At 41.7% G+C, this 14,429-nt stretch overlaps 1 protein-coding gene and 1 pseudogene across 4 annotated transcripts in view; one reads left to right on the top strand and one right to left on the bottom strand.

Moving 5' to 3' along the window:
- STIM2 (stromal interaction molecule 2) overlaps positions 1 to 14,429 on the bottom strand; it is a 176,565-nt gene that overhangs the window by 70,181 nt on the left and 91,955 nt on the right. The gene's annotated exons all lie outside the window — the stretch shown is intronic.
- LOC100351474 (large ribosomal subunit protein uL18 pseudogene) lies at positions 1,447 to 2,624 on the top strand (annotated as a pseudogene).

The raw sequence follows: 14,429 nt of genomic DNA, 5'->3' as shown, positions 1-14,429 counted from the left end.
TCCGTAGGTGGATATCCACAAGGGGTGCAAGAACGGTCCCTGAGGGATTTTTTTTTTTATAATAATGTGTCAACATTATGTTACTGTCACAGTTTAAAGTGTGAATAAATGAACTTCCCTCGGACTAGAATAGGTACATTTAAGACACATTTTGGAGACTATGAAACTTTAAAAAGGTAAGACTGCCTGATACTAGTAACAGTTCAGATACTCTGAAATAAAATGTTAGTATAGAGGTGGAGAGGAAACCCTGCTTCTTCACTGCAGTGTAAGCAGACTTTGCCAAAGGACAACTGTCATGAAAATAACACACTGTCCAAAGTCTAAACCTGAGCTGGTTAAAGCAGATGAGTTCTTTACCAACAACTGCAGGGTCTTCCTGCCCTGAAAATACTACTAACACAGCTTAGTGTGATGTTTCAGAGAAAGAGAAAGGAATGCACATCAAGGAAAGTACTGTCATTCTCATTTTATTTTATTTTATTTATTTATTTGAGAGGTAGAGTTACAGACAGATGGAGAGACAGACAGAAAGGTCTTCCATCCACTGGTTCACTCCCTAAATGGCCAAAATGGCCAGAGCTGGGCCGATATGAAGCCAGGAGCCAGGAGCCAGGAGCTTCTTCTGGGTCTCCTAGACGGGTACAGGAGCCCAAAGACTTGGGCCATCTTCCACTGCTTTCCCAGGCTATAGCAGAAAGCTGGATCAGCACCTGTATGGGATGCTGGAGCTACAGGCAGAGGCTTAGCCTACTATGCCACAGTACCAACCCCATTCTCACTTTTAGAGATGAAAAAACTAAGGATTGAGAATTAGCAATTTATTTTATTTCATACAACTACTGGAAAAGAGATATAATATTTGAAGTAAATTTCAAAGTTTGAAATCTTCACCGCTGGACCAAGCTGAATGTTCTGTAAAAATGCACTGACTCCCAAACTCAGAGAAGTGACATCATGCTAGTAAAGCACAAACTGCATCTGTGGCTCTCTCCAACCTAAAACGGTGATATCAAACAGCACACACTTGGTCTCCAGGCTACACAGATAATCCAAATCTCTTCTCTACTTCAGTAAACTACATTACTCTCTGTACTTCAGTTTTCTTACCTGCAAAATGCTAACCTTCAAACTGTGAGGATTCAGTGATTTATTTCACAAGAAGCATAAAAAAAAGCAGTGCTTGACATATAGAAGTATTTAAATTTTTTGGCAAATCATTTAATTGTAAAACAAGTTAAATTTTTACCTTGATTTGTTCACTCTATCATAGTCTGAAATGAGTGAAGATTGACCGAGATTCTGGAAGATACCAGCTAACAACCTCTGATCTGAGAATTCAATCTACAAGGATAGCAATATCAGACTGATACGCACCACCCCAGATGCCATAACTGGCTTAGAGATAAGGGCCGCTGGTACTTACACATTCCCTGTTTTAATAATTTTAATCTTAGCATGCAAGATAGACAAAGACACTGACACTAAGTACAGGAGAACACAGGCAAAGTGAAATACCTTTTCACCAAACAGAAATAAAGCTAAGTTTGTGTCGAGCTGTGATGCAGGTCTCTGTTCCGCAGGATGGGGTTTGTTAAAGTCATCTAAAACAAGGCCTTCTTTAAGAGATAACAAGTGAAACATAAAAGACGATGAGGAGAGGATAAAGCTGATTACTGTGCTAGGAAGCACTTGATGATCCAGGATAAAATTAAGTGCAGTGCATCCAAATACAGAATGATAGGTCACGTAACTAACAGAGATACATTTGTCAGATTGTTTATGCCCTGTGTACAGAAGAGCGTATGACAACCTGCACAGCTTATGCACAAGAATGACCAAACTCTAGTGTGAGAGCTGGCCTGACCAATGATGCTGCAGCATACTGTACTAGCCTGCTGCCAGCTCGCAGGCTTCTCAGTAGGTCTGGCACAGACAAGATCTATGAAGGCCGAGTGGAGGTGACTGGAGATGAATCCAATATGGAAGGAATTGCTGTTCAACCTGGTGCCTTCACCCACTATCTGGATGCAGGCCTTGCCAGAACTACTACTGGCAATAGAGTTTTTGGAGTGCTGAAGGGAGCTGTGGATGGAGGCTTGTCTATCCCTCACAGCACCACACTACTCCCTGGTTACCACTCTGAAAGCATGGAGTTTAATGCAGAGTGCATGGGAAGCACACCACAAGGCAGAACATTAGGGATTATGCGCATTACCTAATGGAAGAAGATGGACATACTTACAAAAGCAATTCTCTCAACACATAAAGAACAATGTGACTCCAGAAATGATGGAGGAGATGTATAAAAAAGCCCACGTGGACATACTAGAGATCCAGTGGCTGAGAAGAAGCCTATGAGAGAAGTTAAAGAGATGAAACCATCGCAAAATGTCCCTTGTCCAGAAGAAATATCAGGCAGCTCCAAAGAAAGCAAACTTCTTCAGAGCTCAAAAGCAGGCTGCTGAGAGCTAACCCAACTTTTAAACAATGATTTTTCCAATAAATGTATTAACCAAACATCTGAAAACCTTTCTTCAGATCCTGAATTCAAACATTTAAAATCCGTTAAAGAAAACTTTAAGTTAATGTGAACAGTTTCTATCCTTTAACACAAGCATAACTTTAACTCCTGCCCCATCTCCTACCCCTGTAACTCTGCTGCTGTAGCACCAATTCAGCTCTTAATCCCATCCCATGAGCTACCGACATCCAAAATTTTATCAGCCAATCTTCAAAGAAATCATTAATAGGATGCTGCTCTCAGATCAGAGCTGAGGAAACCTCATGATTACTATCAATACCACCTAACTTGTATCACAACCTTTTCTGAGAAAGCCAGAGATCTTAACATTATTTTTAATACTGATTCAATTGACTCATCAGTCAACAGACAGGCCTATGAGAGACGATAAATGCAAGCAACTAATTTACAACAAAATTTGTAAAGCCCTTCAAGATTATTGTTGATTATAATCAAAATATCTCTAACAAAATTACCCATGATTCCCTCAGTCTTCACTAATAACCAAAACAAGTGTACTGAACCGTCATTAAAAACAACACCAAAGTAAGAGTTCAGACATTTAGGCAAACTGACTTATTTTCTGTTCTCATTTGGAAATTAAAAAGTAAAAACTACCAATCTCATAAAGCTACAGAGATTTATAAAATAAGAAAGCATGGCTTTACAAATATAGGAGTTGGAAGCATACCAGGGGATTCCAATTCAATCCCATCGAGGTGGCATGTACCAATGCCATCTCACTGTTCCAGGTGATCAGTTTCAGTTCACAGTTGGTCATGGTGAAGGGACTGGGAGTCAAAGGGAGCACATAAACAAGTCTAGTACCTGCTAACGCTAACTGATGGAGTAAATAAAGGGGAGAGTGATCCAACATGGGAAGTGAGATACTCAGCAGACTCATAGAATGGCAGATGTCCTAAATAGCACTCTGGCCTCAGAATCAGCCCTAAAGGCATTCGGAGCTGGCTGAAAAGCTCATGAGAGTATTTCAGGCATGGAAAGCCAAGACACTCTGGCAAAAGATCTCTGCGAGTGAGATCCCAGTGGAAAGAACAGGTCATCAAAGAAGGAGGTACCTTTCTCTGAAGGGAGGAGAGAACCTCCACTTTGACTATGACCTTGTCTAAACAAGATAAGAGTCGGAGAACTCAGAGGGCTTCCATAGCCTTGGAAACTCATGACTGGAGCATAGGGAGATTACTGATGCCATAGACAGGAGTGTGAATTGGTAAAGTCAACAACAGGAGTCACTGTGCACTTACTCCTCATGTAGGATCTCTATCCTTAATGTGCTGTACATTGAGATTTAATGCTATAACGAGTACTCAAACAATATATTTCACTTTGTGTTTCTATGGGGGTGCAAACTGTTGAAATCCTTACTTAATGCATACTAAACTGATCCTCTGTAAAAAAAAAAAAAAAAAAAAAAAAAAGAAATTATCAATTCCCAACTTGACTCTCACTGGGATTAAACATGACAATAGGTCTGCTCTGATTTCATCATCATTTAAAAAAATCATCTATTATTTTTCACTTTTTGTTTCTGTGTGAGAGCAAACTGTTGAAATCCATACTTAATGTATACTAAGCTGATCTTCTGTATATTAAGATAATCGAAAATGAATCTTGATGTGAATGGAAAGGGAGAGGGAGTGGGAAAGGGGAGGGTTGTGGGTGGGAGGGACGGTATGGGGGGGGAAGCCATTGTAATCCATAAGTCGTACTTTGGAAATTTATATGCATTAAATAAAAGTTTAAAAAAAAATATATATAATGAAGGACTATCGCTATTATTAGGGTTAAAACAAGAAGGTACAATGGTAACTACACATCTATCAAAGTCTAGCTTTAGTCTTAGGGTCCAGCCAACATCTACCACTAGGTTCTGTCCTCAGAATTCTGACTGCTCAAACACCTACTGCAGTGTCCTTCTACCATCAATGAACTTAAACACATGATCAATACTCACACATTCACGTAAGTTAGCATCATATACAATGAGTATAACACCAGTAATACTCTAGGTAAGGTACTGAGAATTAACATTAAGATAAGAATACACACATTAAGTTTCAAGGCGTCCACTCAAGCCACGTGTTGGAAGCTGAATCTCCAGTGCAATAGTGTTGAAAAAGTAGGACCCTGAGTGGTGATCAGCCCATGGGGGCTCCATCCCCTCACATGGATTACCATGTTACAGCAACTTTGAGTTCACCATCAAGAGTGGGGTCCTCAGAAAGGATGTATTTTGCTCTTTCTCTTGCTCTCTCCACGTCATGTGATGCCTTCTGCTATGTTATGACACAGGAAGAAGCCCTCACCAGATGTCAGCCTCTCAAACTTGAACTTCCCATCTTTCAAATCCGTGAGCCAAATAAATTTTTATTGGTTCTGAGTTCCCCAGTTCTGGTATTTCCTTTTAGCAGTACAACAAGGAATAAGCCAGTGAGCATTTAACTTAACAAATGAAATATCCTCTGTGGTTCACTTGCTAAAATTCAGTAAGTCAGAATTTGCATTTCCAGCAAATATGAGGTTACAGGGATGAGGGTTACAATAAAACGCACTCAAAACAAAGAAATAAATAAATTTAAATACACACACACACACACACTATGGTTTTCAAGATACTGAGTATCGGGCAATAAGGGATAGTAACGAAACTCGGAGTCTGGGAAGGCCAAGAGTGATAGAAATCACAGGACTTGGCAGGTGTTGCGGCTCACTAGGCTAATCCTCTGCCTGCAGCGCCAGCACCCCAGGTTCTAGTCCCAGTCGGGGCACCAGATTCTGTCCCAGTTGCTCCTCTTCCAGGCCAGCTCTCTGCTGTGGCCTGGGAGGGCAGTGGAGGATGGCCCAAGTGCTTGGGCCCTGCACCTGCATGGGAGACCAGGAGAAGCACCTGGCTACTGGCTTCAGATCAGCGCAGTTCACCGGCCTCAACGCACCAGCCATAGTGGCCACTTGGGGGGTGAACCAACAGAAAAAGGAAGACCTTTCTCTCTCACTAACTCTGCCTGTCAAAAAAAATAAATAAATAAATAAATAAATGAAAGAAATCACAGGACTAAGACCCAGAGGAGAGTGTGCGGTTCAGAGTGAGAACCCTGGACATCTGGAAAGGGCTGCTTGAGTCTTCAGCTGACTACTGATCAGCAGATGCACCAGAGGAGGCCACCACACTCACCAATGGCTACACACAGCAAGGAATAGTGTCTGTTCCAACCAAAGTGGAAAACTTTGGAATCTGTGGGCCACCAATATTAAGAATATTAAGAAGGTTTGTGTCTCTGTACTGAGTAACACTAACCCTAGACTAAACTCTACAATGATCTTACCTAACAAAGCTTGTGAAAGTACGAGTTAAAATGATTAAACTGTCTCCAAGTAACTCAACCCAGTCCTAGAACAAAGCTTAAGAATACAGGAACACAGAATACCCATCACCTAGTAAGGTGGAATCAACAATGTCTGAAGTCCAGTGAAAAACTCTGAGGCATGCTAAGTCAGCTACAGAAAAACAGAAGACAAAATTAGTTCATGAGCCGGCGCCGTGGCTCAATAGGCTAATCCTCCACCTAGCGGCGCCGGCACACCGGGTTCTAGTCCCGGTTGGGGCGCCGGATTCTGTCCCGGTTGCCCCTCTTCCAGGCCAGCTCTCTGCTATGGCCAGGGAGTGCAGTGGAGGATGGCCCAGGTGCTTGGGCCCTGCACCCCATGGGAGACCAGGAAAAGCACCTGGCTCCTGGCTCCTGCCAGGATCAGCGCGGTGCGCCGGCTGCAGCGGCGGCCATTGGAGGGTGAACCAACGGCAAAAGGAAGACCTTTCTCTCTGTCTCTCTCTCTCACTGTCCACTCTGCCTGTCAAAAAAAAAAAAAAAAAAAAAAAAATTAGTTCATCAAAACGAATCAAAAAATCGCATATAGGAGAGAATTAGTAAACAAATATACTAAAAGTTATTATCAGTATATTCTCTATGTTCAAGAAACTGGAATAAAAAGTTTAAAACTAATATGTAGAAGAGAAAAAAAAGATTAATGACGGACACAGCAAACTAAAATATTAACACACTTAAGTACAATAAGCAATAGAAGTTATCCAAAGTAGGGGCTGGTGCTATGGCGAAGCAGGTTAAGCTGTGTCTGTAACACCAGCATCCCATATGGGCACCAGTTCAAGTCCAGCTGCTACATTTCCAATCCAAGTCTCTGCTAAGGGCCTGTGCAAAGCAGTGGAAGATAGTCCACTTGGAAGATAGCCCACCCTTGCAGTCCATGGGTGAGACCTAGATGAAGCTCCTGGCTCTTGCCTTCAGCCTGGTCCAGCCCCAGCCTTTGCGGCCATTTGGGGAGTGAACCAGTGGATGGAAGATTTCTTTCTTTCCTTCTCTCTCTCTCTCTCTCTCTCTCTCTCTCTCCTAACTCTGCTTTTCAAATTAAATAAATAAATCTTCTTAAAAAATAAGATGTCCAAAGTGAAAAGAGAACTGTGGAATAATATCAAGCAATCTATTCCCTGTGTGTAATTCGAGTCCCTGAGGACAGAAGAGAGGAAGATAAAAAATACATACTTGAAGAAAAAACAGCCAAAATTTTTCCAAATCACATTAAAGCTATACCCCACAGATCTCACATCAATAAATCGATCCCAGGGAAAGAACAATGGAAACTACACTGAGACACATCAGAATCAAAAAGCTTAAAATCGGGAATAAGCAGAGTATCATAAAATGCAATGCAGAAAGCACTTCATCAGCAAACAAAAAAACTGTCAACCTAGAATTCTTACAAGGCAAAAATAAAAGTGAAATGAAATTTTACAGAAAGGGAAATAATTAAACACCAGAAGTCCTATAATGCTAGAAATGTTCAAGGGAATTCTAGAAAAGCAGAAGAAAAATAATACCAGATGGGAGTCAGATCCTCATAAGGCATAAGTATCACTGGAAATAAAACTAGGTGGGAAAATCTGTGCAGCTGAAAGTAGGTCTATGTTACCTCAAGAGAGATGTTAGAAAACAAAGCAAAACATGCCTTCTAAAGGTGTGGGAAGTGGCACATTCATACACCTGTGAGAGTATAAAATAATGTAGCATTTGTGGAGGGTAACTTTAGCATTTTCAATTAAAATAGTAAATGTTCATCATCTTTAACCCAGAATTTTCACTTTTCAGAATTTACAACAACATTCATACAACTAAGAAGCTCAAGAGTATTCTTACAGTGTTATTAACAATAATGAAAATTTTCTAAGTACCCAAACCTTCTACCACTAGAACATCAGACAAACTGTGACACCGTGATGGCAAAATTAAAGTATCCATTGATTTTTTTTTATTTTATTTTTTTGACAGGCAGAGTGGACAGTGAGAGAGAGAGAGACAGAGAGAAAGGTCTTCCTTTACCGTTGGTTCACCCTCCAATGGCCGCCGCGGCAGGTGCGCTGCGGCCGGCGCACCGCGCTGATCTGAAGCCGGGAGCCAGGTGCTTCTCCTGGTCTCCCATGTGGGTGCAGGGCCCAAGGACCTGGGCCATCCATTCCTGGAGTTCATTTGAAAGTAGAATGGGAATACTTAAAGATACATATTGTAAAACCCATTGTGTTGGCCGGCACCGCAGCTCAATAGGCTAATCCTCCGCCTATGGTGCCGGCACACCGGGTTCTAGTCCCGGTCGGGGTGCTAGATTCTGTCCCGGTTGCTCCTCTTCCAGTCCAGCTCTCTGCTGTGGCCCGGGAGTGCAGTGGAGGAGGGCCCAAGTGCTTGGGCCCTGACCAGGAGAAGCACCTGGCTCCTGGCTTTGGATTAGCACGGTGCGCCAGCCTCAGCGGCCATTGGAGGGTGAACCAACTGAAAAGGAAGACTTTTCTCTCTGTCTCTTCCTCTCACTGTCTGTAACTCTACCTCTCAAATAAATAAAATCTTTAAAAAAGAAAACTCTGGGTGGTTCTTACATATTTAAAATAAACCAATCAGAGCTTCTGATGTACATTTTCACACTCACTTAACTCCCACCCAAATGCGATGGTGTTACCTACATCCACTAAGGCAATTGCCTGATAACTCCCAAGAACGACAGGGAACTAAACTAAATCAGATACTACAGGAGTTTTATCGTATAACATCAGAGAAGACATCGTATCTAAAGAACAGCTTTGTCTTAGCCCATCATGTGCTGCTACAACAGAATACCTGAGCCGGAATCATTCATGAAGAATAGAATGTACCGTCCTCCTGGTTCTGGAGACTGGGAAGTGCCCAAATAAGCCAGCAGCATCTGGGAGGGCCATCTTCCTTCAGCCTCTCCTGTGGAAAGCAGCATTTACCCATTCATGAGCACAGACACTAGAAGACCTAACAACTCCCAACACTTGCACTGGGGATTAAGTTTCTAACACATTAATTTGGAAGGAACACATTCAAACTTCTTCGAAATGTGAATTCACTGTTGAAGAGAGAAATACAAATGTCTACAAAGAAAGGGACTTGTACCAAAGATATGCAACTTGTGTGGATCTGAGAATACCAATAAGGCAGGAATTACATAGTGAAGATGCTTTTACTTCTAACAGAATCAACTGAAAGCTGTTGCATGTCATGGAAACAAAGATTCATTTAGTCTGAATACTTCGATGATGAAATGGCTATCACTGGTACTGATTTATACTACAGTTTTAACAAATTAGTAGTAGAGTACTAGCAGTGGAAGTATATTAGAGATTTGTAACAAGGTCCTACCAGTTAGTCCTAGTATCACCAAGAACAGTAGTATGAGTTATGTTTTCACTGGATAGTGAGCACTTACAAGTACTGCAAAGAAAACTATGGTGTATTTATAATATACACTCATTTAGAAATATTTGTTATCATAATAGCTTAAGAATTCAACTAGATTGATACATTTTTATATAACGAAAATGTATTATGTCAGTGAAGGGCCGGCACTGTGGTGTAGCGGGTAAAGTGCTTGCGGTGCCGGCATCCCATATGGGTGCCAGTTCGTGTCCTGGCTGATCCACTTCCAATCCAGCTCTCTGCTATGGCATGGGAAAGCAGTGGAAGATGGCCCAAATCCTTGGGCCCCTGCACCCAAATGCAAGACCTAGAGGAGGCTCCTGGCTCCTGGCTTCAGATCAGCGCAGCTCTAGCTATTGCGGCTAACTGGGGAGTTACCCACCAGATGGAAGACCTCTCTCTCTCTCTCTGTCTCTCTCTGCCTCTCCTTCTCTGTGTAACTATGACTTTCAAATAAATAAATAAAGCTTTAACAAAAAATGTTATGGGAGAAAACCAAGAGCAGTAATATTGGTTGCCATCAGGGAGATGAGAGGAAGGACCAAGGAGACACACATGCCTAACCATTACGATGTGAGCACCAACAGTGTTGTGGCACAGTGAGTCAAGCTGCCGGCTACAATGCCGGCATCCCTGATAGGCACCGGTTCTAGCCCCGGCTACCCCTCTTCTGATCCAGCTCCCTGTTAATGTGCCAGGAAAGGCAATAGAGGATGACCCAAATACTTGGGCCATTACCACCCACACGGGGAGTCAATCAATGTATGGAAGATTTCTCTGTGTCTTCCTTTCTCTGTAATTCTTTAAAATAAATAAATAAATAAATAAATATCATTTTTTAAAAATGAGCACCTAAGTGAACATGCACATATACAAGTTCAACAATAAAGAGCTGAAGCAAGCCAGAGGGATCCTAGCGTAGAACTCACACAAACAGACCTGCAACTGTCTGTCTGAGAACTATTCCTTAGGCATACTGATTAAGGGTTAGTAGGACTTTCTTTGGAAAGAAAACATGACACCAATTTCCAAACCACAATGTGACATTTATTTCACTGTAAATAAAATTGTAATAAATTACATTTAGTTCTCACTAATAAATGAACTTTATGTTAACAATCAACATTTTAATATAGGTTCTATTTCTTATATTCCTATCCTAAATCAAGATAAAGTGATACTGGGAGATTAAGGTATGATGGAAAATATTCTACAAAAATACAAAATGAATACACTGCTTATACTATATCAATTCAGTAAGCTGTATCTAGTATCTATCATATAGGTATAATCTATCATCATTCTGTATTTGTTATTTTCTCTGTAATTTTCCTTGCTTTTACTTCTCAAAAAAGCTAAAATGTATTTTCCACTCATCAAAGACTCAACTTCTAAGAAGTCACCAGCCCTTTGTTAAACCAAGATTAGTCACCTTCACTTTAATGAATTACAATTTTTTACAAAGCCTATGTAATCAGTAACACCTGATTTATCCAGCCATGCCAGAAACTGAAGGCATTTCCAGACTAATGAAGGCTGCATTCTTCTAATTTTTTGCAATTTTAATGGAAAAATTCTAGTATGAATTATCTTTTCACAGGAAGTATTTTCAAGGTCATCATTAGTTGAACATGACTACTTCTTACAGTCCTGTAGCTGTATTTCCATAGTCCCCAGTTCCTTTCTTCTGTGGAGAACTGAGGATGCCTGGCCACTAAAAAAGTCCCGGGGCCAGTGCTGTGGCACAGTAGGTTAATCCTCCACTTGTGGTGCCAGCATCCCATATGGGCGTCAATTCTAGTCCCAGCTGCTCCACTTCCAATCCAGCTCCCTGCTACAGCCTGGGAAAGCAGTAGAAGATGGCCCAAGCACTTGGGCCCTGCAACTGCGTGGGAGACCCAGAAGAGGCTCCTGGCTCCTGGCTTTGGATCAGCACAACGCCGGCAGTTGTGGCCTTTTGGAGAGTAAACCAATGGATGGAAGACCTTTCTCTCCATCTCTCTCTTTCTCTGTCTGTAACTCTACCTTTCAAATAAATAAATATTGGGGGAAAAAAAGTCCCTATTCCTGTGACCACAGCAAATGGCTACAGGTGGGCCCATTGACATGTCACAACAATTAGAGCCAAAATGCATCCCACCCAACACATCTTCTGAAACACCTGGACCAAATAAGCTCTGTTTGTTGGGGCTACAAAACCAGGATCCTCTGACCTGGAGCTGTTGATGGCTATATTGTCACCGCACATGGACAGCCAGCCTGAGAACATGGTAAATAAAGGGAGAGTGGAGAGAAAAAGCCAGAGTTCTGACAGACAATTGTTCCGACACACGAATCTCCCAGACCTGAGCAGGTCTGGAGTGTTTGATTTTGACATCCAATATGTTTCCCTGTACACTACAGCTATTCGGAATGGAATGTCTTTCACCTACGAGAGCTCTACTATAGAATGCTTAAAAGAATATCAAGTTTTCCATGCCAACACAGAAAAATCCCTGCAGATAGATCTTTGCCAACCTCAGCTCCTTTTCTTAGGCTAGGTTCTTAGAGACACACACACAACTCTAAGGCTTCTGATATACACACATTGCTCTGTGGAAATGCTGGATCAACCCACCCTCCTCCCAGCACTGTGTATGAGCATCTAACATAACACATTTTCATTTTCACAAAAATTTTTAACACTTGGAAAATAAAAAGTAATGTATTTTACTTTCCATTTTTTAATTTTGAGATTATTAATTCAGATATATTTATTAATCATCTGCATTTCTTCTATGAAATATCTACTCCATGTTTACTTTATGTATGGGAAAATGTGCCCTCTTCTTCAGATAAAAGAGAGAAAGACAAGTGGAGATACACAGAGAACACCACCCTCTCCCATTTCCTCACTTCTGATATTATCACAGAAGGACAATGTGTGAAGGTAGTGCAGACACCTCCAATCGTGAGAAGAAAGCCAATGAGAGAAGAGCTGACACAGGGTCCTGCACATCACTGAGCCTCTGCCATAACCTGGAAACCAGCTAGGCCCTGACTCACAGTCACAGAGTTTCAGATATTAAACTCAGGGCTGGCGCTGTGGCACGGGGATCAAAGCCGTGCCTACAGCACCGGTATCCCATATGGGCAACAGTTCGAACTCCAATTGCTCTACTTCCGATCCAGCTCCCTCCCAATACGTCTGGGAAAGCAGTGGAGGATGGCCCAAGTGCTTGGGACACTGCATGTGGGAGACCCACAAGAAACTCCTGTTCCTGGCTTCAGCCTGGCCCAGTCCTGGCTATTACAGCCATCTGGGGAGTGAACCAGCAGATGGAAGATCTCTATCTCTGTCTCTGTCTCTCCTTCTCCCATCTCTCTCTTCAAATAAATAAATAAATCTTTTTTTTTTTAAATTAAACTCAATGCTTAAGCTACTTTAAAAGAAGTATTCTATTATTTCTAGCCAAAATCATCTGAAAATATACAGCTCTCAAATGACAAAACTCTTATAACTTGATAACCCAATCTCTTTGGAATAGTATCTATCTAGTACATACTTTTTTCCATTTAAACATTTACCACACACTACAAGACTAAAAAATCTAGATTGACCCACTTTCACTAGTCAGTATATATATGCCGATATATGCTTACAATTAATGGATAGCGTTTTTGGAAATATTATTTGAGTAATAGATGAAACAAGCAGATATTCAGTAATTGTTAACTTGCAAAGAACATTTTGTTAACTTTCATTAAAAAAAATTTTCACAAGTTACCAGGAAAGATTATTTCACAGAAGTAAAAATAAACTTTCAGAATATTAATTTGAGCCTCTCAGTATCTTGTCACTCTTAACTGAAGTATTTATTTCCCAAAGTTTCTATTTGAATAAACATACAAATTTAAATTTGCTTTCATATGAAACACCTCAAAAGCACAATGCAATCAATTGTTCACATAACTGAGTTCTAGTCCAGGCTGAGGCGCCGGTTCTGTCCCGGTTGCTCTTCTTCCAGTCCAGCTCTCTGCTGTGGCCCGGGAGGGCAGTGGAGGATGGCCCAGGTCCTTGGGCCCTGCACCCGCATGGGAGACCAGGAGGAAGCACCTGGCTCCTGGCTTCAGATCGGCACAGCGGGCCGGCCGTAGTGGCCATTTGAGGGGGTGAACCTTTCTCTCTGTCTCTCTCTCTCTCACTGTCTAACTCTGCCTGTCCAAAACAAATACTGAGTATTACGGTCTGATGGTGGGAACACAACAGGACAAAATAAACAAAAATCCCTGTTCCTGGGTGGGCACGCGGCACAGTGGCTAAGACATATTTGGGAAACCCGCATTCTGTATTGTGGTGCCTGGCTCTGAGTCCTAGCTCTGTTCCAGGTTCCAGCTTCCGACGAATGCACACTCCAGAGGGGATCAGGTGATGGCTTGGGTACTTGCATACCTGCCATCCACGCAGAGACTCGGGCTGAGTTCCAGGCTCTTGGCTTCGGCCTGGTTCAGCCTTACTGCTACAGGATTCAGAGAGAAAAACAGTGGATGGAAGATAATACTCACTCTCTCTCATTCTCTCTCTCCCCATTTCAAATACAATGAAAATAACCAAACTTTTAATCTCTGTCCTCAAAGAACATACTTTCCAGCATGCATGACACAGAAATCAGGAAAATAGTAAAATAAAAGTATGTTACTACTTGAAACAAGCAAGATTAATTTACTAAAAAATAGAAAACAGAAATAGATAAGTATTTCCTTATATTTAAAAGGTGAATGACAGGTAAACGACAAAATTGTGGGGGAAAGAAGGTTATCCTGAAATGGCTGGAGGAAATACAGTATATGGTTTGTGGGAAAGGGACAGAAGCAGTACCTTTTGTATATGCTCTGTATCACAGACTGGACTTTGGAACTCTGTAAATAGTTTTACAAAATAATAACTATAAAAAGTTAATTTGGGGGGCTGGTGCTTCAGCGTAGCGGGTAAAGCTGCCACCTGCACTGCCACCATCCCATATGGGCACCAGTTCAAGTCCTGGCTGCTCCACTTCCAATCCAGCTCTCTGCTATGCCCTGGGAAAGCAATAGAAGATGGCCTAAGTCCTTGGGCCCCTGCACCC

The sequence above is a fragment of the Oryctolagus cuniculus genome, chromosome 2, assembly GCF_051225735.1.
Source record: "Oryctolagus cuniculus isolate XC-2025 breed Fujian yellow rabbit chromosome 2, ASM5122573v1, whole genome shotgun sequence".
NCBI lineage: Eukaryota > Metazoa > Chordata > Mammalia > Lagomorpha > Leporidae > Oryctolagus > Oryctolagus cuniculus.
This window is presented reverse-complemented; position numbering and strand designations above follow the sequence as displayed.